Consider the following 26,996-nt stretch of genomic DNA (forward strand, 5'->3'; position numbering starts at 1 on the left):
TCATCTTCTGCGCCATGTGCCTGTCCACCTTCAGCAGGGCCTCTCTCGTGTGTTTTAGTATGGCGTTGGCTTTTAGTGGATGCCGGTTCGCAGTTAGAAGTGCTATCGGCTTGAGCCCTCCCAGGATGTCTTGTTCGACCTCTAGCCATACTGGTATGTACGTCTGTGTGGCATCTATCCAGGCGATACCCTGTCTCGCCAGACATGCCGTTTGGTATGTCTTGAAGTTCGCCAGGTTAAGGTCTCCGAGGTCTCTTGACAGTCTTAGTTTTTGTAGGCTTATCCTTGGCTTTTTGTTTTTCCATAGAAAGATGTTTATGAGTTGGTCCAGTTTTTTGTGGAATGTTTCTGTCATCGGGAGAGGTAGCATTGTTAGCGTGTAGTTTATTGCCGGTGTTATCATCATTTTGATGGTTTCTATTCGCCCCCACCAGCTGATGTACTTTGGTGACCATAGCTCCAGCCTTTCTTTAATCTTTTTCAGCGTGAGATCCTCGTTGTGTTGTAGCGTTGATGTGAGGTCTCTCCCAAAGTGGAGCCCTAGATATTTCAGTGGTTTCGTCTGCCATGCCAGTCCGGATTCGCCTAGGACCTCTCTTGTGGTGTGGACATTCATTGGCTTACACTCCGATTTCTCCTTATTGAGTTTGTAGCCTGAGGCTTCAGCGTATTCACCTATTGTGGCCATCAGTGCTTTAATTGACGTGGAGGGGTTTGTTGTTGTAATGAGGATGTCGTCGGCGTACGCCGCTAGTTTTACGGTCTTCTTCTTGAGCTTGACGCCTGTTATCTCTGTGTTGTCCCTGATTCTGGCTAGCAGAGGTTCTAGGGCGAGCAGGAAAAGTCCGGGAGAGAGAGGGCATCCTTGTCTGGTGCCTCTTCCCAGCGTGAGCGTTTCGGATGCGCTCCCGTTCACGACTACCTTTGCTTTCGGTTTGTTGTAGAGGGCCATGACCATTTCCGTGTATTTCCCACCTAGGCCAAAAGCTCCCATGCAGTTCCTCAGGAAAGGCCATGAGACTCTGTCGAAGGCTTTCTCTGCATCCAGCGCTATCATGACCGCCTGTTCGTTGCTACTTGCTGTGTGGTTGATCAGGTGGCACAAAAGTCTTGTATTGTCCTGCGATAGTCTGTTTTTTATGTATCCCACTTGTGAGGTGTGGATGATGTTTGGTAGGACCCTGTTTAGTCTGTTGGCTAAGACCTTTGCGTAAATCTTGCAGTCGACGTTTATTAGTGATATTGGTCTGTAGTTCTGGGGGTATTGTGGGTCTTTCCCCTCCTTGGGGATTATGGTGATGTTTGCTTCGCACATGGACTCCGTCATCCTCCCGTTCTGGATGCATGTGGAATACGTTTGTGCCATTAGCGTTTTAATGTGGTCGCTGAATGTTTTGTAGAATGTTGCTGAGTAACCATCCGGTCCCGGCGCTTTGTTCCGTTTCAGTTGGCATATGGCTGCTTCAATCTCTTCTTCCGAGATGTCGGCGTCGAGCGACTCCCTTTCTGCTTCCATGAGTTTCGGCAGATTGATTTTGCTGAGTAGGTCTCGTCCTGCGTCTTTGCTCAGGGTCTAACGCGAGAGAAACGGGCCCAAAAGCAAGGGAGGTGTGTAGGAACCGATCTGGCACCCCATGCGAGGCTCAGCGGAAAAAAAGTGCAAAGAACGAGGTGACGGCGGAGGAGAAGACGAGCTGCCAGGGGGAAAGAGGAGCGACCCCAAGATGGCGGCGTGACCAAGAAGACCCGGGAAAAATAACAAGCCGCACTGACGACGGGCAAGCCAGCCCGGAAACACAGCATCCGACTGCCCCGGTCCCCCCGTCCCAGGAGGAGAGAGAGGCAGTCAAGACGAGCGACCGGCGCAGCAGAAACAACCGCCGGAGGGGACAACCAAGTAAGCAAGCAAGCTCTGGCATAGCGAAACAGCGCAAGCAGATCAGCGCAACAAGCGCGCTGGTCGCCGTCTTACTTCTTACAACCCGCAACTCAGAACTAAGGCTGAAAATTTAAAAAGGGGCAGTCACTCAAGCACAGCCCAAGCAGCGTCAGGCCAGCAGGGGAAGCCAACAACAAGGCGGCCATCTTGGTGAGGGGAAAGAAGCACAGGGCGGCCATCTTGCCAAAGCACCCCACAGCCCAACGAACAGCGCAAAGCAGGTCAAGAACAGCAACGAGCAAACAGCGCGAAAGAGACCAGCGCAGCAAACGCGCAAAGAGATCAGCGCAGCGAACGCACTGGTTGTCTTCTCACAACCCGTAACTCAGAACTCAGAATTTAAAAATTCTAAAAAGGGGCGTTCTTTCAAGCACAGCCCATAGCGAACAGCGCAAACAGACCAGCGCAGCAACGCGCTGGCCGTCTTTCTTACAACCCGAGACTCAGAACTAAGGCTGGAAACTTAAAGAGGGGCAGTCATCCAAGCATAGCCCAAGCAGCGTCAGGTCAGCAGGGAAGCCAACAACAAGGCGGCCATCTTGGTGAGGGGAGGAAGCACAGGGCGGCCATCTTGCCAAAACACCACACAACCAAGTAAGCAAGCAAGCTCCGGCATAGCGAAACAGCGCAAGCAGATCAGCGCAACAAGCGCGCTGGTCGCCTTCTTACTTCTTACAACCCGCAACTCAGAGCTAAGGCTGGAAATTTAAAAAGGGGCAGCCACTCAAGCACAGCCCAAGCAGCGTCAGGCCAGCAGGGGAAGCCAACAACAAGGCGGCCATCTTGGTGAGGGGGAAGAAGCACAGGGCGGCCATCTTGCCAAAGCACCACACAGCGGTACACCCCCCAGTGTACGACAGCCCAACGAACAGCGCAAGCAGGTCAAGAACAGCAACAAGCAAAACAGCGCAAAAGAGATCAGCGCAGCAAACGCGCTGATCATCTTCTTACAGCCCGTGACTCAGAACTCAAATTTAAAAAAAGGGCAGTCATTCAAGCACAGCCCATAGCGAACAGCGCAAACAGATCAGCGCAGCAAACGCGCTGGCCGTCTTCCCTCAACCCGCAACTCAGAACTAAGGCTAAATTTACAAAGCGGCGTCAGGGCAGCAGGGAAGCCAACAACAAGGCGGCCATCTTGGTGAGGGGGAGGAAGCACAGGGCGGCCTTCTTGCCAAAGCACCTGAACAGTGTACGACAACCCAACAAACAGCGCAAACAGATCAGCGCAGCAAACGCGCTGGCCGTCTTCTTACAACCCGCTACTCAGAACTAAGGCCGAAATTTAAAGAGGAGCAGTCACTCAAGCACAGGCCAGCAGGGACGCCGACAACAACGCGGCCATCGGGGTGAGGGGGAGAAACACGGGGCGGCCATCTTACTGATACACCCTGCAGCGGAACAGCAGGGATACAAACCGCATCAAGCAGAAGGATAGGCAGGTGAGCTCAGGCAGCGACGTGAGGTGGAACGGAACAGCGAGGGGCACGAATAGACTAAGCACAACAAGCCACCTCGACCACCAGAACAAAGGCAAAAAGACCAGAGAGTACTGTGCAGGAGGCTGGCGGAGTATAGAACGAAAACCAGAGTGGTCAAGTGGCCACCCAGGTTCAGAGACGACACCATAACGTCGATAAACACCCTGAGGCTCAAAGAGGGTAAAGGGGGAGACAAAGCCGCAAGAAGACACCCACCAACAGAAGGGAAGCCCAAGATCAACCAGGCCAAAAGAGGGACCGAAGCAATGGCAGGCAGAGACGGGAAACAAGGCACAAACGACCTGAAGAAGAGCAAGAATGAGACCCCACCCTCCCCGGGAAAGGAGCGCAACAACCATGGGGATGGCACAATCACGCTGGACACGCTCCTGAAGAAAATAACCGAAGGGAACAAGCTGGCAAAAGCCACGAAAAAGACAGTAGACAGCATCCAGATGGAGCTAATAGCGATCAGAGCTGAGCAAAGCAGAGCCAATGGCAGAATAGACGAGGTAGAGAAGAGAATAGGCATGCTGGAGGACAACGCAAACATAACGCATAAGGACATGGGCCTTGTGATAAAGAGAACAACGGCGCTACAAAAGGCCATGGCGGAGCAGGAGGACAGGAGCCGCAAGGGGAACATAAGACTCCTGGGAGTTCCCGAGGAGGAAGAAGACACACCGGGGGCATGCGCCCTGATGCTGGAGGCCTTAATACCTAACATAACGGGACTCAGCTTCGACAAACCGCTGGAAATCACCAAAGCATACCGCATACCGGCCAGGAAGCAGATGAACAGCAATGCCCCTAGACCCATTATATGCAAACCCCTAAGAGAAAATCAAACAGAGGCGATATTTGCGGTAGCCAGGAAGGGCCGCCCGATGCTGGTAAATGGAAGCAAAGTAACCATCACCCAAGACTTCTCCAAACTAACAGTAGAGGCGAGGAAAGGCTTCCTAGCCCAAAGAGAACATCTGCGGAAAAAGAATATTGCATTCACATTCGCAGGCCCATCCAAGATGAAAGTGACAGATAGGCAGGGAAGCAGAATCTTCGACGACCCCAACGACCTCCACCGTTACCTACAAGGCCCGGAACCAGAAGAGATGGAGCTACCGAGCCCGGGGGCAAAGAGAAGGGCATCCTCTGACGAAACACATGAAGGAACCGAATAAGAAGGTGTGCTTGCAGTAGCAACACGCATACGCAACAATGCACCGAAACTCCGAACTTAATAACAACCGCAACCTACCTCAACAACGACCACAAAGCAAGCACACACCAGCAGCCGCCGCTCATAACGAACAATACGCTTGGAGCAGCCAAGCACCGAGACTCTGGTAGTCAAACAACGTGAACGACCGCAGCCACAGAGCACTGAGACACGAAGAATATACAACAACGCGACAATATGCTTGGGGCAGCACGTAGGCGCAACCACGCACCGAGACCCTGAACTCAACAGCAGCAAAAACCTACCTCAGACAATCACACAACAAGTGTTCGTAACCACCGAGACACGAGCAGAGGGACACGAGCAATCGCACAGCAAGTCCAAACCATAACTACCTCAACAAGGCCGCCATGTCCACGGGAAGAATGGGCAAGACACCGACTAACATATCCTTTTCTTTTTTAACAACACCAAAGACTCAGGAAGAACTTGGGGGGGGGGGAGTGTGAGGACCCTTGCTGTCGCACACCCGGTTTACTATGGATGGGGGGGAGGGGGGAGGGGGGGAGGTGGTCGGGCAGGGGGGGGGGTGAAGCTGGCGGAAAAGACAGTACATGGCGGAGCCACCATTTGTGTTATGAACAAAAGACCTAGAACCTTGCCTCTCTCCACAGGCACCCTATACTTTTTCTATCTCTCCATTCCCATCCTACACCCCGGGGGGGGCTGCAGAACGCAATGCACAAGCGACGAAACCAGACCACCATGACTGACCCAAAAAGCGCTGGACTGTCCTCTGACCTGAAGATAGTGTCCATGAATGTTAAAGGACTGAACCACCCGGTCAAACGAAGGAAAATCCTGGACTACCTGGCCAAACTGAAGGGAGATGTATACATGCTTCAAGAAACCAAACTCTCAAAAGAAGAGGCAAGACTACTCAAAGCGAGATGGATAGGGGAAGTACTCTGCTCGCCGGCTAAAGGAAAGAAAAGAGGAGTTATAACTATCCTGAGCAAAAGGGCCAATCTAACGACACAAGCAGTGGACGCTGACGAAGACGGCCGTATGCTCATAGCAAGCGTCCAGAGAGGAAGCGACAGAATCCACATGATCAATATCTACGGCCCTAACTCAGAAGACAAACAATTCTGGCAAGGAGTGGACAGCAAAATATCCGACCTACCCCAGGAGGACCTCCTGATCACAGCGGGGGACATGAACAAGACGATGGACCAGGCAACAGACAGACACCCGAATAGACCAAGCCATAACTCCAACAACAACAACAACACCCTGAAAGACCTATGCACTAAACAACATCTGGCAGACCCGTGGAGGCTCCAACACCCGACAGCCCGAGAGTACACCTTCTACTCGCACCCACACAACTCCTATAGCAGGATCGACTACATACTGATGTCCAACACGCACACGCACCTCATAGAGGAGACGTAAATAGCGCCAATCACCATCTCAGACCACGCGCACATAACACTCACCCTAAGTGGGAAACACAACGAAAACCCAACGAGGAGGTGGAGGTTGAATGACGACATCCTCCAGAACAGAGAGAACGCTAAAGAAATTGAAGCCGCAATCAAAGAATACCTCGAGCACAATGACAATGGTGAAGTAGGGAAAGACACCGTATGGGACGCCCTCAAAGCTACACTAAGGGGGAAACTGATAAACATCAAAGCCAGGATGAACAGAGGAAGAAATAAGAAAATCCTTGAGCTCGAGGAGGAAATAACAGCACTGGAGAGAGGTCACTGTGCAAATTTAACGGACAAGAACACACTCACCCTGCTCACAAAAAAGAAATATGAGCTGAACAGGATCCTAAGTGAGAGAGCGGGATCATGGCTGACGAAGTTCAAGTCAGTCAACCTGTGCGCAGCCAACAAGGCAGGGAAGCAGCTGGCGTCCTACTTGAAGGCGAAACAGATACATAATCCTTATAGGAAAGGGAAGCTGCACCAAAAAAACGAGTAAATGACCTCCAAATGTTCCCAACAGTATCCTTTTATTGTTCTTGATAGTAAAACATGAATATCAGCCAACGCATTTCGTTCCACTGGGGGAACTTCATTAGGGCTCATATAACAATACGAGGGACAAAATATACATGCTCAGAATCAGATTGTATTCAAAGTCAGAGTAAATAGAATCATCCGAAGTCCTTAACCACTTGGCTGCGGGGTGTTTCCCCCCCCCCCCCGCTGTGTGGGGGGAGGGGGCCACGCGCGGCGCCGCTGTGCTGTTGACGAGCTCGGACCGTCATGAGGCACAGCGGAGCTGCCCTCGTGACGAGCTGGGCTCATCACACCACATCCGTTTTTAGAACGTTCAGCACAGCGGGGAAATTATCCCCGCGTGTGAACGCTCCAACTGTGACGAGCTCGGCTCGTCATGAGGGCAGCTCAACCGTCCCTCATGACGAGCTGAGCTCGTCAACAGTATACAAGGGGTTAAACATCAAGACGGGGAATGATATTTCCATGTTCTAAAATACAGTGAGTCCGAGGTAATAATAAGTAAAAACACTCCAAAATATCCTGACATGTAACGAAAATTAATACACAGAAGGTGTCATTCCCAGCAATTATACTCCACAGAAAAATGGCACTTTTAACAGCCAGTATCCTTGATACGATACATGCACCGTCAGCACAAGAGCTCTCACTATCCCGTAAAAAAATATATATATATTAACACAGGTAGTTATGATAACAGATATACAGATATACATGAAGTACATACATAAAATTGGTAAAGTTATATAGGCAAATAGGGAGGACAATCAGGAACACAAAGTCATTCGGAAATACTGGTGTGAGCGGAGCCCGATAGGTGTCAATGCGGTGTTTATGAGGTTAGGAAAACCGTAAAAACACTAGAGTCTAGGCGATGTGAATGAAGGAGTGATAAAAAAAGAGCATTAGACAGGCATGCTGATGACTTGAGTGGGGGGAGGGGGGTATGACGTCAGTGTGAGCGGAATCTGTTGGCTAGTATAATTTTTACTTCATTCCTGGAGATGGATGTGGAAGGGTTGCACCGATCTCCAGAAGTAGGGAGTTCCAGATTGTAAGGTCAATTCCGGATTCCAATGGCTTTTAGTCAGAAATAGAACCCGTGAACAATTGTATGGCAAACATTCTACTCCATTTGCAAAGTAGAATCTTTCCAGCCCATAAAACTAAAAGAGAATTGAGAAGAAAAGGCAAAAGCAGGGCCGTGTGGGAAAGAGAGAAGCAGAGAGAGAAAGAGAAAGAACTGGGTATCAAGGGTCAAGTATGACCACAACTGAACAGAGACTGTCAAGCATCAGAAAGCGTGAGACCTAATAGAGAAGAGAGGGAGATACACAGAGGACAGATATACTGTAGTGGTATTAAACCGGAGGGTAGGAGAGCGACATACCAGTATAGCTTTTTGTAACATTTATTTAGTTAGTTGACATTAACAACTTGATAAATATAGATGCAATACACTGTATACAAATGTCATACCTCTACAGTGATTGAGTGTACAAGCATTGCTGAAAGTTATACAAGTTACGTGATCAGTGACTCACAACTCATAATCCTGTCTAGGAAGACTGAGTCATGCCAACAAAGTGTCTAAATGAACCTGTAATCTCAACAACCAAAGGTGAATGGAAAGATGCTTGGATGGGGTGGGCTGAAAGACTTTGGGTGTACGCTCCACAACAACAAGCTGGGGACCATGTTATTGTATAGATAGAGAAAGTGCTTTAATACCTGGTCAAAACAAACAGCCTTATAAAACAGTGCATTATAAAATCAACCACAACCTTCAGTGCCTATGTCTCAGTCTGCACTTCCTTGCTCCATTGAAAGCCAAAGAAGGCATAAGCAGGGGGTTGACCAAAATGACAAAACCAGCAATGGCGGTCTGTGGGGTGGGAGAACTGAAACATTCCAGTTGTCAAAGGAGGAAGCCCCTGTCGCTTATGAGAAAAAGAGAAGGAGAAACTTGGGTTCACAGCATCAACATATATTGCACTATAGGCTACAATCTTCAGGACAGGCAACTTAAGAGCACGCAATTAGTGGTAACAATGGATATCAGATCTAGGAGAAGACAGCCATTTGATACTGAATTTATAAACCCCTCTTACAAGTGGCCACTCTTATCGGCTTTGTATGCCAATTTGACTTTGTCGGGAACGTGGGTCTTCTCTTGTGGCCTAAGATGCATCTTTAGCTACGGCCAAGGCAGTAGCTGACCATTGCTGACCATGATTTGTGAGATTGGCTACCGCAGACATATTATGTCATAGCATGACTAATGCTGAGGGGGTGGTGGCACACTGGTCCCCAATAGTTTCTGTTGCTTGAGAAGATTTTCCACTTGAGCGGCAGCCTGCCACGTCCACCCACATTGAGAAATCTTGCGGCGAGGCATTTTAGTGCCTGTAAAAAGTTCTAGGGGGCACAAATTCTTGCTTGCCAACTTAATGTTGGTGAGCAGAGCATTACAAAAAATCTCCACCACGTGGTGGTTGCTGGAGTTTTTGCCCAAAGTCTCCGCATTCTAAGAAGAACACGGAGTGCGCAAAACTCTGGGTACTCCTCTGGCAAATTGGAATTATTCGCCCACCCCTAGTTATTAAAACATCAGCTGTAGGTTTAGATCCAGCCCATAGTCAAAGGGGAGAAGAAGGCCAGAGAATGACGGATCAGAATACGAGTAAGTCATCTCCCCATCCCACTTTAAGTACCAGCATTTTGTGTGTGGAGCCGGCGTAGCTGTCCGTGTCGTCCATGTCCCAGCAGTTCAACAAATGTCTCTTCTAAGGGGTACTACCATAACTAATCACAGATTATCCATGCACAATCCAGTCTAAGGGTCTGAAAGTAGGGTCCATATGAATGCCTCTGTCCAAACACAGATCCTCTGGTTAGTGACAATCTGGAGTTAGACAATTTTACCAAATGTGTAGTCAAGAGCAAAACAGGACAAGAGTTACAAACACCACCATGAACAGGGTGTCCTCTAGGCAACTAGAATATTATAGCTAACACTAAAGGGGACTGAGTCAGTAGTCTTTAAAGGATAGCAAGATAAAGCATTGTCACTCGCTCAAGGATATTCATGGTTTAAGGGTCTTTCGGGGGAAATTAGATCTGCCCCTTTCCTATGTTAGCTTCTAAATGACCTAATGGAGATGCATCCTGTCTGACCTTTTCTTTTGTGACTTGTTTGTCATTGTCTTTTCTGGATGGTGATGAGGTGAATGCAGGTGTACATTTTACATCAGTATGTCAGTAGTTAGACTGGTCAACTAACACGTCCATGGTGATCGGGTTTAGCAAATCAAGAGAATCTTTTAGTGTGTCTGGGTCTGTATATTTGATTGTTTTTCTATCCATCCTGAGAATCATGACTGTAGGAACTTCGGGAAATATGGGGTTGATATCCCATTTTTTTACCTAAGTCTCAGGGTGAGGAACTCCTTGCTTTTGGTATTTGTTTCAAGTGAGATGCCAGACAAGATACATTCTAGCTGTTTCTCCAAGAGAAACGGTAAACTGATCTTTTTATCATGAGCAGTATGAGCAGTGTGTGTTATTTTTGGAGAAGACAGGTAATGATGACTTGAGTTCTGAAGGAAGCCCGGGGTCTCTGTTGGTATACAATGGGCTCTCTGGATGGTTGTATGTCATTACAACGCGGGCTTTTACCCCTCATGCCATTACAATGCGGGAATTACAACGAAAGTTGTTACAACGACTTTCGCTGGAGGCCGCTGGATAGTGGAATAGTTGAATTTTCTATTCTAACTCCAGCCCACGTTGACAGTAGGGAAGGTGTTGGATAGAAAATTAAACTATTCCCTATTCAACAGCTCCCTCCAGCGAAAGTCGTTGTAACGACTTTCATTGTAATCCCCTCGTTGTAATGGTAGTGCGGGGTAATCCCTGCGTTGTAATGGCTGTTCTCCCTCTGGATATCAGGACACTTTGAAAATTGGATGTTGAGGAGTCATGGACTGAGGTCCTGAAGAAAGTCATGCATTTCATAATTTTATGAATATTAAGGCATGATTGATCTTCCAAGTCAGTCACTTTTCGCTGCAGGGACCGAATTTCTTGTCTACAATCAGGGATGCTGTCAACTTTGTCCTCAAGAGTAGTTAATTGTTTCTCTCTAGAGTCTAGGTGCTGATAGAAAAAGACCAGGGCATATTATCAAGGACAGGCGATACATTATCGCCGCTTTTATCGACAGGAAACTGCAGATAAAGTGGCGATAATGGCCTTGATAATATGCTCTATGAATTCCAATCGAAGCCCTTGTTAGATTTGAACACATCTAACATGGGCTTCGATTGGAATTCATAGAGCATATTATCAAGGCCATTATCGCCGCTTTATCGGCAGTTTCCTGCCGATAAAAGCGGCTATACTGTATCGCATGTCGTTGATAATATGCCCCACAGTTCCTGGCACATTGATTTGATTTTTGAAAATACATCTGAGATTCTTGCATCCATGAATATTATCTTGAAGCCTATGACCAATGTTTCTTGCATGATTATGTCATGTGCTCTGACATCTGTGCAGACAGTAAAGTGCAGTTTTTGGAACCTTCAAGGTAGCCATGTGTAGGATTCAGGAAGAGTATTGCGGGCCACCAATCAAACGGTGTGTGATCTATGCTGATGACTAGCAAGAGTGTATGACCTTTCTTCCAGTGGTTTCTTCTGGTTGATGAGCCTTGAGTTTGGCCATTAGCAAGATTTGCGCACAAAGCAATCTCTGCCACATCACCAATAGGACAGTACCAGGAGAATGTATTTTTAATCGGTATTCAGTGTTGAGACCTTAAGGGTAAAATATTTTGTTGCATAACGTGCAGGAGCAGTCCCATGTGTCAGGCAGTTATTCACTGTCTCACCTTTTATCTGTGGGAGGCACTCTTCCATATGTTAGCCCCTTTTCCGTGCTCTCGTCAAATGGGACATCAAATGACCTCTACCGCAGTGTGGCTGTGGGTTCCCTCATAAGCGATGTGGTGATTCAGGTCCAGTATTTATTGTTGAAACAATAGGCAGGGTTTCACAGAATGTAAGTAAAAGAGTGCCAGGGCACTTTGACCAATTGTTTATTCTGAAAATGTATAACAATGTTCAGGTACAATATGTAAAATAAGAATGGAGTGCAATGAGGTAGAGAGGAACTTCATAACAGAGATGCAGTGAAGGGCAATACAGAGCTGAAATCACTTTCGTTCATTGAAGGGAACAAGGAGGCGCATCTAGCCGTCACTCTGTGGCCTTGCCTGCTTGCTTCTTCAGACAAGAATAGCAGATACTGCTACTTTGCTCAACATTGGGGTGGCAGGTTTCCAATCCCCCTTACCCACTGGTTCGTTACTTTTTGTGACGTACCGGTTGTGCATTTTACTACTCCATATTTACAAGGAGAGGAAAATCCACCCTGTGTGACTATTCCTGTCTTTGTAAATACGTCCTCTTTGCATGCAGCACTTTGCGTGAAACAGGTGTTCCATGGGTGTTGCTGTCGGTGTTCCCATGCAACACCCATGGAACGAGACACGTTTCCATATTTACTAGAAATCCTAAATCTAGAAATACGATCTCTAGGGAGATGTGTCACATTGTAAAGGTCTGCACCACATTATACCTGCGTCAGGTATAATGTATACAGGGTGGGCGTTCCTGCACAAAAAGCCATGTAGAACTGACGCAGTGAAATTTGCAACATTTCACTACACGCCTTCATTGCATCAAAATACCTACGCCTGCTAAGACCAGCCATAAGGAATGATGCAGGGCTTTTTGAATGGGACTCACCTATCTGTTGTGGCGCAGTGTTGGAATTGCGTCACTTTCATGAGCAACTCCAGCAATGCGTCACTTTTGTGCCAACAGATGCATCAGAATTTCTGATGCATCTATTAATCCCTGCGCCATGGAGCACTGTATTGTAAATGCAGCGCATCCATGGTGGTGTAAGGACATTTGGTGCAGGCACAAGGAAACTGATGCATCTATGCAGATGCATCAGTTCCCTGCAAAATGAGACCCAGTGTGTTTAATTGCGATGGGAGAAAACAGGACGCAGTACCATGAACGCAGTTCAGAGAAGGGGAATTATTTGTTCTATCTAAATTATGTTAAATCTGGCAGAGCTTTGAGAGCTTTAACTAAAATGTTCTCAGTACTTATACATAATTGGAGCGGTTCAGGAGTGCCCTCCGATGTCACTTGACCTGATGTAATTGTTTATGAAGAACAGACTTCCATTAAATACAAGCAATTCAAAGGCTTCCCTGGATAGGCTGCAGGCCAGGACATCTCAGGCATAGGGTCACTCTTCTGGACACAAGCATTCTTAGCTAGCCGCGCTCTCCAGCAACAGAGAAAGTGAATTTAACTCTGCTCATGAGATGCAGTTTTGAAGTGCACTCTGAGGAGGGTTTCCTATACTCAGCCATATACCACCACTAGTGGATCAGCACCTGACCTACCCCCAAAGGTCAGCTTCAGAAATGAAGAGGCCAATCCCACTCAGTTTCTCTCAAAATGATCAGTTGCACAGCTGAAGTCCTGCATTTTCTTCAGCTACCCTTGTTTGTTCAGCTCTGGGAGGAACCCCAGTGAACAAAGGACTTCGGCACCTCAGGGGCAGAGTTGTATATTATGCACCAGTTGAGGTCCAGGAGAAATGCAACTGTGACACATGCCCCACCAAAGCCTTCCACATCTAGCAGCGACAGGCAGTGGTATGGCAAGGGTGCCTTGGACCCTATTGCTAACAGGGAAAATGGGCCCGCTACCCACAGGTTGGTAGCAGAGAGCCGCTCACCCTGTGGGCCCCGGTGACACTGCACCTGTAGTGCGACTGCTAGCTATGGCCTTGATGCCAGACCTGCCATCAAAGTTTAAGCCAGAATGAAAAGGCTGACCTGTTTGGGAACACGATTCGCCAGTCTTACTATTTCTAAAAGCCAATTCACACCAGTCTTTGGGCAGTCACACATTACTGTTTTGGGCTGGGAGAAGATTCTAGCAGGAGAGTTAACAGGGTCCACGAAATCCCTTCACAGTCTTTGATGCAGGCCACCTCTGCAAGGTGTCTCGCAGTGTCTGACTGATCTGACCGAGGTAGCAGACTGGCTGGGTCTTGGCATATATACCTAATCTAAGGCCACCGAACATTCATCTACCCAGCACATCTCCATTGCCTCAATGCAGAATTTAAAAAGGCTGTTTCGTTCTAAACACTTAGGCCCGATGTAGGTAAATCTTATTTACCGACTCTAGAATACCGAATTTTACTGATTCGGTATTCTAGATTCGGTAAATCAGATGTAGGAAAAAATTTTGTAATTTTTACCGAATCGGTATGATTCGGTAATTACCGAATCGGTATTTACCGATTCGGTAATTGCCATTGATTCCTATGGGCCTTGAGGCCCATTGGAATCAATGTCAATTACCGAATCGGTAAATACAGATTCGGTAAAATTACCGAATTGTCAAGGGGTACAGGGTGTCACTTTGACACCCTGTTGCACCCCTGATTCCGGCTTGTGTGCCATGTGGCACACATACATGCCCTAAGGGCACAAGTGTACATGCACAGATGTGCATATACACAGGAATTCGTTATTTACCATGAAATAGTATTTCATGGTAAATAACGAATTATTAAGGGCCTGTGGCACTGTTTTCAGTGCCACCTACATCTAGATTTACCGATTCGGTAAATTTTGGGCCCCATACATGTCAAAAACCAAATACCGGTCGGTAACGGCCGAAATCGGCCGTTACCGACCAGTATTTGGTGACCTACATCGGGCCCCTACTGTCTTCACAGGTTGCACCAATAGCTTATTAAAGCTTGTTTGTTTCTTCAGAACAGCACAACCTTGTTACCTAGTCCCTGCACACAGGACAAAACAGACTGCAGCCTGTTGTGTTGTGTCAACAGAGGGGGGCTGACATTGGAACACTCTGCTTCAGCCATGCGCAAGCCCTTCATGATCAGTGAGCTCGATCGCTCAAGTTCTGATGTGTGTGACTTCATTTCCACGGCACGGAGGAAGATAGAAATATGTTGGAGGTATCACAAAGCGCGTACTTTCCCTCTCACCCCCAAAGGAGCTTCCAATTTCTCCCACATAAGTTATAGGCAAAGTGTGCAACTATAACACACAACAGTACTTGAGCGATCAAGCTCACTGATCAAAAAGGGAAAGTGATTACACTTACTCAGCGCAAGCAACTAGATTGGCCGCACCTCAATATGGTCCTGAAGAAGGCCCATTGACCTGCCAGGGCACACCAGGGCTGAATCATGTCGACCTGCCATAACGTCACATCAGGTGCAGCGGAACAGCAACATATCCACCTGAGCACCGCCCGCTATTGTTTTTAACTTGGCCCCTTCCTTGTCAAATAAAAGATTGGACATAGGAATGGAGGTAATTTTATCCTCACTTTAATCACACCTGCCTGAAAACCAGTCGGTCTCCCTCCAGGTGGAGAAACGAAGATCACCTGGAGAATGGAACACTCAAGTGACATAAGACTCAATAATGATGCTATTCATTGAATCGTCAGAGCAGAGAGCCAACATAAACCACACCCAGAGTTAATAGTGATTAGAGGGCTTTAGGACAAGGTTTAGAAGACCCTGGAAAACATGACATGTGATTCGTTCTCCTCTGATTTTGATTACCAACCTATGGAAGCTGAATGAATCTCTGCTTCTCTCTCCCCCCTTTTGGATTAGATTAAACCTTATACATCCATAAACACTGATAGATATTTTCAGCAGTTTTAAACTCCTATTTCAGTAGGTATTGCATATTAATACGTATGTGTTCGATGGTGATCATCACATTAACACTGATATTGTCACACTTAGCATGCATAGGAACAGGCTGTGGCTTATAAATAGGTCATTCTTCATCTGTTTAATTAAATAATAATATTCATCCCCTGGCTGGACATTTTTACAGTCTGGCAGAACTGAGTGACATTCCTGCAGTCTGCCCCTATCAAGAGGCGTGGATCCCACAGGTTCTGTTTCAGCAGTATGACGACCACTGCTGCATCTCTCTAGCTCTTCAATAGGAGTCTGGCAGAGGCTGCTAGTGCGGTGTTCTTCATTTCTCTGTGTTTATGGATGTTTGTGCAAGTGCCGCATGGATTGTGGCCTCTGCATCTCCAAGGTGCATGTCAGATACTGCGGCTCTCCGACTACAAGACACGGCTCCCATGGGTTCCTACTGTGTCTCCCACTCTGACAGCCTTGTAACATGGAGGATGAAGGGTGGGTTACAAGCCCTCAGAGGCTGAGATCACACTCTCATTCACCTTTGCTTTGAAGGGCTCTCAGCGAGCTAGCAGATCCGGGTGTAAATTAGGTGAGAGAGGCTAATTCAACCCAGACTGCAGGCTGGCACCGGGCAATGAGAACCAGCCTAGGAACTGTGCAACTACCCTGAAGATTTTTTTTGGGAAGACTAGAAGCAAATGATGAATTGAGATTTTTTGACTCCAGTGGTGTAGAGCTGCTGTCTGTTTTTCAGCTTTGATAATTTTCCCCATATCATTATCATGTATATTGTAAAAGCCATGAGAAGTTGTGGTTAGCAGCAAGATATTCTCTGGGCTTCCCATCTGCAAAGCAATATCCAAGCTGTCGTGACTAATTTGCCTGTTCTAGTTAATGTCTCATTTAAAAGATGCATATATCACGATGATTTCAAGTTACCCATAATACCCCCCTTTCTGACGGAAGTTAACTTGGACCCAATTAACTTCAGTCGAATAGAACAACACACACCCACCAGGGATCAGGAGGAGACGAAGCCTTTGTGTGCAAACAGTGCACGTTTGGAGCAGAGATGGAAAACTAATAAGGGGAAGTTGCTGTGGCAACGGATGATGAAGATGATATAGCTTTTTTCCAACAGCACTAATGCAGATACTCTCATGGAGGGCGATGACGACATTCGATGGACTCATATGATGGTTTAGATAGTGTTTCATCTGTGTGAAGTAATAAAGCTCCGGCAGTGTGCCCCAGCCAGAGATTCAGATCATTGAAAGCAGCTCGTAGCCACTGAAGGAGCTGCAAAGGTACATTTTTATAAAAAAGAGAGAAATGATAAATTACAAAAGCGCCTGAGACAAAACCAGACATGATCGAGAAAATTAAGAAACTGCAAACTCAGAACTCAAGCCTGGAACCTGAGAACCAGTTTCTGGAAAAGAACATCTGCACTCATAAAGATGATCAAACTATACGTGGGATACTGTACTGCAGGGGTTCTTAAACTTCTCACTTCTGCAGACCTCCAATTAACCATTCATGGAACCCACAACCCCTGCTGGATCATTTTTGGAATCCGGGGACCCTCACGGAGTCATTGCTGGAACCCAGGGACCTGCTGAATTATTATTGGAATTCCAAGGACCATTTTCTCAGTCATTACTGTAAGCCGGGGACCCCGGCATAAACATTTTTGATGATTTGAAAAAGAAAACAATACACAACAAATGCAGAAACAAGCATTGGTCCAACAAAACCCGTAAACAATAACATATTTTATTTATTTCACAAACAATTTTAAACCAAAATCCGAATTTTAATTTTAATGGGAAGGTTGGAGTTTTTCTAAATTCAATTTAGGACACTCATTGTCCATACTGTATTCCAGATGGTGTACTTGCACTGCTCCCACAAATCAATCTGAAGATACTAACTTACGGCCTCATTTATGAGGCCCCTTGCGCTGTCGGAACGTCACTTTTTGTGACATTCCGTGGCACAGGAGCCTGCTCCATATTTACGAGGCAGCACTAAGCCAATTTTTTAGGCTTAATGGTGCCTCGTAACTATTGTTACGTTTAACTCAGTTTTCTGCATTAAAAGGGTGTGCAATGGGTGTTACAGGGGGCGTTCCCAGCAACATCCATGGCTTTTTGACACTGCCCCAGGTTTACTAGGAATGGTAACTCTGAGGCAGCGCCAAAAACTTATGCCTCCCCAGGGGAGTTGTAAGAGAGGTACAACGAGGAGAGATGTCTCTATTTCTCCTCGTTTCTCCTTTTTCTATCTGTGCTGCATTTTGCAGAACACATAGAAAGAGGAAATAGCCTCTTGTGATTGTTTTTGTACAGGAAGGTGTCCCTGCCCTTTTCCTCTGCCGTAGAGCAGCACAGCTGGAAGGCCTGCAGTGCGGCCCTACAGAAAAACCTCATAAATAAGGACCACAATTTTTAGCCTCCATTTTCAAATTCCTTCACATTTACAGAATAGTTGAACATTTTCAACTTTACATGTTTCTTCTTCATCTAAATGCGTAGCACAGAAAATTAATGAAATTCTGAATATGGACCTTACTCAGCAATCACCCATCTCCAAGATGTTCATGTCACAAGTTTCCAGCAAAAATACAGAAAAGGATAGGAGCTCTGACAGTGAAAATGAGAGCATGAAACACCAAATGTACCTCATTCCGATCATGCTTTCTCAACTTTTAATTTAAAAAAGTATATATCTGCACACCTGCTTCCAGTGGTCTGCACATGCATATTGGTTTTACAATACAAGTATTCATGAAAATATAGAAACAGCCCACCAACAAAAGTGGACCATAAACTCATGGGATGAGACTATATTGAAAAATCAGATAAATGTCAAAGATGCAAGACTGAACAAGCATAAGGTTATGCAATAGCTCAAAAGCAGAAGCTTAAACCACAGTGCTTGCTCAGAGAAACAAAGCACAATTCGATGAAGCTAATGATGGTCTGCATTGGTTCCCAAACGTTTGCGAACCGCGACCCCCTTGACCAATTGGCAATTGCCCGTGGCTCCCCACTGTTTTTATTTTTTGGGAGGGTGGGGTGGTTATAGCCCAGCTTTGGGAGTACTTGTATTTTTCTCCCTGAAAAGGATTGGGATGAAGCTGGTGAAGGTATTATAATCATATATGCAGGGTGTTTCATCTAATAAAATATTCCTAGTTACACTTCTTTGCCCTGCCTTTTTTAGAGTTCCCTCTCAAACGTTTTTATCCCACTTAGAGTGCTATAAAGCACCCCTATGCATGTAGGTCCCATTGCCAAAGTTTTTCTGCGCTTGTAAAATATTTGCATGCACTTCCATTTCTACCCATGTCATACGTGCCAACACACCTGTCTCAGCAGGGTGACTCACAGTTTTGTAAACCACATACAGCTTTATTTTTACGGTCTCCTCCCTAAAATTGCCTCCAAATCAATGCAAGTAAAATAAATTCCTCAGATTTGTTTTTAACGTCCCTCTTTCTTGCTTCCAAATGTTGGCATTATGCCGTATATGGTGTTTTACTTCCCTGTGCTGCAGGAGAGAGCAAGCCTGTCTAGAAATGTGTGTGTACTGAAAGAAATGTGTTCTGGAACTACATATGATTCAAGTACAAATGTCAATACTTAATACTACTTAGTGTGTTTAATAGACAGGAAAACTGTCCTGATAACTTGCATTGGTGTAAAATGCATTTGAAAAAAACAAAACTATTAACGAGTCTAACAAAATAAATCAGATATATTCTGCTTAGTTTGGGAGTGTTGGAATGTGGGTAACAAGTGAAATATGGAGGTGATCTCCCTCGACATGCCATCAATTAAGCCCTACCATCACAGCTTTAGGCCTGTCACTTACAAATCATCGACATCATGCGTTTAAGTCTAATTAGTTTAACTAAAGCCAACGGATCCTTCAGCATTAAATGCATTAAAGTGTTTGGTGCATGGCTCACCTGGGTAGGTTTGGCGGCTCACCGGTGAGCCACGGCGCACAGTTTCGGAACTACTGCGCGATTAGAAAAACCTGACAACTGTTGTTGAATACAGACAAGAAAAGGTCACAAAACACAAAAAGGCTGAAAACAAGTGTGTAGAAAAACACTCTAATAGGGACAGAGAAATTGTGACAGTGCCCTTGAAATACTAGTGCATATTGATAACACACAAAAAAGTCAGAGGATGAGGAATCGAAGAGCCTAAATTAACATCATGCAGAAGCTAAGAGTGAGAAAAGCAAAGCATTATCTACACTCACTAGAGACCAAATGCAGCTGAGGAAAATTAATCTGTGAAGAGAGCCCAACAGAGAAGAAAGACAAAACCTATTTGATGTACTGGTTCACATGCATTACCTGATGTTTTGCATTAATACCATGCTGAGTTACATGCACAATGTAATGGTTAATTCTTATACATATATGGTTTACACGTAATGGAAGAAAATGGTCGCCCACTTAAAGGAAAAATAACAGTAACTTGAGAAGGGGAACCCCAAAGTCACTAAGTTAACATGAGCTCAATTCTCTGATAGGCGTGGCACATAGCAGACCGTTTAATTTAGGGCAATCTGTAAAGTGTTTATACGGTACTAAAACAGTAATAAGTCCAAAACACCAAACAATAAAAATCTCAGACTGCATTAGAAACGTAGAGCAAGTTTCAATGTACGAACTGACACCCCAAAAAAAGTCAATAGGAGAAACCCGAGATGTGAGTATTTAGAGATATAAGTGCGAATAGGCCGACAAATCACTAAGCGCCAATGATACTCTATGCTCGCGGTAGACCACGACCAAGGCTCAATTTCAGGCCAACCATGATGGAGCACAGGTCCCATATACCAACTAGGTATGTCCCAGTCAAATATTTTACCTTCTGACTCCAGCTCCTCAGAGTCACTCCTAAGGCTTCCAGGACCATAGGGGCAGCACTTAAGGGCCAGGACTCACTCCAGCAGAAGCCGCGCAAAGTCTACTCCAGGTACAGTTGCTACTGGTCAGCTGGGCACTCCAGGGAAAAGGCTTCTTGCTGCTTGTTGTATTTCTGTAGCCACACAGGAGATCAACTAACTGACCCTTAAAGTCCACTACTATGTCCTGGACACAAAGGGGTGCCTTCCAGTTCTTCAAGGCTGCTTTCAGGTGACAGACATCAGGCCCAGTTCCCTTCTGATCTTCTGCAGGGCGAACAGAGATCTGGAAAGGATATCTTGGGAAGCCACATATATGGTTGGCACCAGCTAGTGAGTGGGGATGACTCCTCAGTAATCCCTGAACAAGAGGTTAACCGTTCCCAGGGGCAACCCTACACACTTTTCTCAGCAGTTCCTGTTTGCCCTACTGCAAACATTCCCACAGTGCCCCTCACTACCAAAATCTAAGTAGTAAAATTCCTTCTTCCATTGTGCAGAGCAGAGCTCTGGTGTTCCCCTAAAAGTGGGACCAGGGAAATAGGCATTCACATCTTCGGTGGTAATTCGTATTTGGTTCTGGGGGTAGCTCCTCTCCCTCTGAGCTTGGAGCCAGCTTAGCTCGAGGGACAAAGAGGTGCCTTCTCCATGCCTCAACTTTCACCTCTCTGTGAAACGGCAGCCCCTTTACAAACTAATAAAGCTCCTAGGTCTGCCCTAACTGGTCTCCATGCAAGGGGAAGAAAAACACCTCCCCACACCCAGGTCATTATGCCAGCACTGGGAGCAGTTTCACACTTCACTAAGAAAATCTTTGGAGCCACCCAGAATTTTTCACAAATACTCTAATAAACGTGTGTATATATGTGTAGACTTATTTAAACATTCATGTTATGTTGAACCTTTTAAAAATTAAATCATATACATGATTGGCAAACATATTATGCTGATAAGCTAGGCCTTACTAACCTGTAAAAGTACCCACAGTGTGATTATCCGAAAGGGGGGCGGGGAGGTTTGAAGAGTATTTGGAGTCTATTCCTTTTTGACACATAAGCCCAGCTGAATTCAAACGACAAAAGATGTTAGCAATAGCCCATTATAGAGTGGGTTAATGCTCATCATTTGCTTTCAGCATAAAACGAAGCACGGCTATCAGCATAATGCATCTTTTAACCATAGCCTGCTGCTCCACAGGATGAGTTGGGCCCCCCCAGGGGGGCCCGCCCCTCAGTTTGAAGACCCATGCTCTAGAAGTGTCACAAAGTGAAAAGGTAACTTTCTAAAAGTCCCTTTTCCAAAATATTTAATAAAATATTGACTTTTGTTATGCAGAAAAACTAGTCTTTGAATTACTAGTTTAGCCAGTTTTGGTCAAAAAGTACAGATTAAAGTTTATAAATTGTACTTTATCATTGTCTCGGCTCCAGTGAAAATAGCTTTTTGGGGCTGGTTACTGGGGGAATGTGCCAATTATCATTTTGCACATGTTCCACTTATAAATATCAGATATGCTACCTTGTAGGTGACAAATTGTATTTAGGAGTGACTTATTAATATTTAAGAACAGGGGTTCCCACCTCCCAAAAACAGTTGTTTTAACAGATTTCACAATAGGTTTTTAGGCTGCTACTATCAGACTGCATATGGTAGGCCTAAAACCATTTTGTACATGCCAACCCCGTGGATGGCACAATAGGTGCTGCAGTCCACAGGTGGCTTTTAACTTCCAGGCTAGGGGTGGATTTTCTACACCCTGAATTAGGACTTATAGGCAAGGCAAATATGTCAATCAGATGTAAGTAAATTTAACCACATTTAAATAGGGAACCCACAGACTTTACTCCTTTTTAGCAGGAGTAAGTTGCACAGAGCTCTGATACCAGCATAAAATAGAGTCCTTAAAAAGGTCAACATTTCTGGAATGACCACACAGAAAAGGCAGATTTCCTGCACATAATATATTGCTGCATTCTTTTAATGGTATGATTTGTATGAGTAGTATAATAATATCTTTATTTCAATGTATAGCCCTTGTTTTGAACGCATTTCATGATGATTTGTGTTCAAAATAACAGGTACATCCTTTGATATACCAATTGCATGATATTGCTTTTGCTATTCAACTGGTTAATGAACAGCAAACACTTTGGTTTGAATGGGGTTTAATTAAAATACTGTGCATCAAGCCTTGGCTTGTGTGTACTACCTTAAGGTGTGAATCAGCAAATTTGGGGCCAGATACAGTAAAACGGGCCATAAGGTATCCGGAAGCTAAAGGCTCAGTTTTCATATGAGAAAAATCAAGGAGGTCCCTTTGCTTAAATGGTCTGGGACCAGGGGAAACACGCAAAAAAATCAAGCAGTGTCCCACACAACAACCAGGATATTGAATATGGTCCTATATAAACGTATCCAGTTGGAGCAATTTCTTGCAGGGTAGATGATGTCACCCTACTCTATGAGCCTGGGTTAAGGGAGAGGTGAGCTTCGCAAGTGTTGACAGGATATTAAACATGCATACAGTGCAAGGAGCTTGTTACAAATCAGATAAAAAACTTAATTATGATCGAACACAAAAAAAATCTTTGATCGCGAGGGATTATGGTAAAACCAAAAATACATATATTTTATTTCATTAATGTATACAGCTGTATCAGTTAACATAACATTGGTATGTTAAAATCATAAATCGTACAAAAACACAATAATCATAAAATAGTACATTAATTTGTTAACTTAAGACACAAAGTTGTATTTAAAAATTGTTCAATATCCTGGTTGTTGTGCGGGACACTGCTTGTTTTTTTTGTCAGTTTTCATATGCCCTGGAAGAAGCCTCTTTCTGTAAAGCAATAAAGCATTGCTGGTAGCCTCCAGAAGAAAATGCTTTGGAATTCTCACTCATGTCATCTGTTCACAATTGTGTTGTTGTGTTTTTAAAAGTAATGGTTTACATGTTGAACTGCTTTAGTTTGCCCATCTGAAGAGCTACTTAGCAGATTCAAATGGTTAGCCTTTAAACATTATCACGAAGAGTGTGCTCTGCTGTCACTGTGTGCCACTTTGTTGAATCCAGCTTGATGGACACTGTTTAAAAAGCAACTTCAAATGGATTACACATTCAAATTGTACATAAAGCAAATAGATTATGTGGCTTACAACTGTTTCTTCTTGGGTTTGGAGGAGTCCCTTGGTATTTTAAGTTCAGTAGTAGTTAGCATATTCATGAAAACATGTGTTCATTGAGTTTAGGGATATGGGGGCCTCACATTTGTTGTTGTACAGATGAAGCTTACATTTTGCAAGTCCAGTGATCTGTTTCCAAAAAGGCCTAGTCCAACACGCTTCACTTTAAACAACTATTTCTTCATTTTCTTTTAGAATAAATACCTATGCACAGTTCACCTGGTGTCCGTAGCACATGTGCCAGCAATATCAACTTAGTACCCATTTGAACACCTAGAAGCAGAAAACAGTAATGAGTGTTTCATTTTTTGACCATCCCAAGCACTTCTTTAAAATCCCTTTTTTCAAAGTTATCATGTTGAGATACAGGAATTACAAAAATAAATAACACCTTTGTATGTGTTCTGACCACATTCATTTTTTTTTAATGATCTTTCTTTTATATTTCGTCTTTCAAGACTCATAGGGCCAGATTTGCTCTAGATTTTGTGGTGCAAATACCAATGCGATCAACTTTGGTGCTCAGAAGTCGACAACCATGCTGCTCAAAATTCTCTCTGCCCCGAGAAGAGCAATGCCCCCTTTAATGTGTGTGAAGGCGGTGCCACAAGGGCAAGCACCCCTGTGCTTTGGCACGAGCCAGATCATTTTAAGCAGCCTGGCCTGGCTTTTGTTGAATAGTTATGGCAAGTAAAAACCAAAGGTGTATCACGCGAGAAACCTACACATAAGGCAATGTAAGTAAGGTCATTCACAGTATGCAGCTTTACACTGTGCCTCCCTCTGAACAGCCTCTGGTGTACTAACTGTTGGAGATTGGAGACCGAGGGCAGTGTTGGCTGCTCTCAGTGGGGACAGTGTCCCTGGTGGACAGTGCCATGGCAGAAGGGGCCATGGCTACTCCAAAAGGGCTCAGCAATAGAAAAAAACGGGATGAATATGCGTTCCTACATAACAATGGCTCAAGACAAAGGCCTTATAATAGAAACAACCACACGTCATGCCACAAACAAGAGATTGCAGGAAGCTTTGAGGAGAGATATGTTATAGGTGCTGAGGGACCAGTGAAGCAGTGGAAAACAAGATCAACACTATTACTGTAGATCTCAACCTGCAGAGAGCAGACTTCAGAAAGCTCTTATAATGTTTGGTGAGGTGGGAAAGACATCAGAGACAGCAACAGCAGAACCATAAAGGACACTGGGGCTTATTTACAAGCCCCTTGCCCAGCCGGGAAGGCAATTTTTCCCATATTAAAAGTGACGCACCAGCAGCCCAAGGGGCTTGGAAATAAGAGACTGCAGGAAATATTTCTCCAACTAGCAGCAAAGGTTGAGGACACAGAAGGACATTCTCAGCAAAATAACTTGCTCATAGTGGAGGTTCCAGAGTGTTGAACTCTACTCTGAGCTGCATCATAGTGCACTCCAGAGAGCTATTACCATCCGGTATTTTAAGAATCTCGACAAAAATGTCATCCTGCTAGTGGCCAGAGTCAGAAGTCTTTTCTGGCGAACATTGCAAGGGTTACATTGTTCCTTTATTTTACACGCATTTGTTATAACTAGGGTGACCAGAATTTTAAAGCCAAAAACCGGGACATCTCACAAAAATAGAAGAAGGACTACAATTTTACTTCAAGCGATGAGAGCGCTCCTCAGCAGAGAATTACAGAACAGGCAGTAAGAACATACATACAATGCAATTTTTAAACCCAGTAGCTTGCCTATAAATTAAAGTGCTTTCTTGAAACAACTGCTAACGATCCCTGCTTTGTAAAAACATTAAAAAAAAAAACTCCCACCGTTTTCAGTCCACCCTCTTTAAAAACTGGGACATGAGCTACATTTCTTTAAATTTGCTGGGACAGCTGGTTAAAAATTGGGACCGTCCTGGCAAAACGGGGACGCCTGGTCACCTTAGTTATAACTTCGAGTCAGTCAGAGCGAATTTAGGAAATTAGGCCTCACATGCATTATTCTTTTTCCTGCTAGACTGTGGTGAATCATTGTCATGGGAAATCATGGCACTTCGTCAGTGCTGATGAGGTTTGGAAATGTCTGCAGGGCTGGAGACCTGTGACGAGTGAGGCACTATAGGAAAACTGACTAAATATGGGACTATGCAAAGAATGCATTGGATAGGGTGCTGGTGTGAAGGGGTTCAAAAATTGAAGAAGGCACACAGCAGAGTATCCCACAACCCGACATAGAAGGGGGAGGGTAACCAACAAACACTATGTACATTAATGTAGAGTGTGATAAAGTTAGAAGGCTGGGGAGTTAATTTTGCTGCACCTTTGTTGAGACAGTCAAAGATCTCCTTCTGCACAGCAGCATATGTGATCCAGGGTATCTAATGTTCATATTAAGGAAAATAATGGTTAATGATAAGTGGGGAAGCTATAATAACTTAGATGTATCCGTAGGTTGTATGAGTCAAAGGCATAATAATAGTCCATCGCTTAAGGAAGTGAGCCGGAGGGATTGTAAGGCAATTATGTGTAGTTGAACAGAGTTATGAGTCAGGGATAGCAGGTACAGGTTCAGTTGTAAGTGTATGGGTGGCCATAGAAGTAAAGAAATTGTGCACTGACAAACAGTAAAAAATTGATACACAGCTCGATGAAAATCATCTCATGGAAGGTGAATGGTCTCAGCCCTAGGGTAAAGAGTGTTGTCCTCCAGTACCTATATTTTCACAATCCAGCTTTACTAATGCTGCAGGAGAGTTACCTAGTGGGTATCTATTGTGATTTTAATGGTAAAAATAGGTACACTTCCTTGGTACTCTCTGAGTTCTTGGTGGGATCCAGGGCTGTGGGGATATGGGATAGGTGAACACTAACAATTACGGTTGTCCACACTTGGATTGACTCTTTAAGATGTTTTCCCATTATTTTAGCAATCAGGAATTGAGAGAGGGTTGCATTGATTCATCCTAAGTTGCAGAAGTAAATGTTGAAGAAGTGTGATCAATACTTATACAATTGCTTTAGGCCAGAATGGTGATTGGAGGTGACTTTAATTTGGTAATAAATGAACAACTTGATAATTCAAAGGGACTGGCAAGTAGGACAGATAAAAACACACACCCATGTGATTTTGTTGCTGCGTGGATGTTGATGGATAAATGGCGGCACTCACAGCAAATGAGCAGCCAGTATAGGATTTATTTTTGTTGGTGATGATACCGTCTTGAGGCAGGATTATCTATTTACTCTGATGGATCCGACGGCTATCCCTACAGACAAAATATATTTAGCTACATGGATGTTGAATCACACTATGGTGGAGACAATCATGCAGTCCAGACCTCAGCATAAGAAGGAGGGGGAAAGGAGGGATGAGAATTAAAGGGTAAGGAGACTATGCATATATTAAATAAGGCGACGGATTTGTATTTTGAAGAAAATTTAAACTCAGTTA

This window comes from Lissotriton helveticus, chromosome 6 (genome assembly GCF_964261635.1).
Source record: "Lissotriton helveticus chromosome 6, aLisHel1.1, whole genome shotgun sequence".
Taxonomy (NCBI): domain Eukaryota; kingdom Metazoa; phylum Chordata; class Amphibia; order Caudata; family Salamandridae; genus Lissotriton; species Lissotriton helveticus.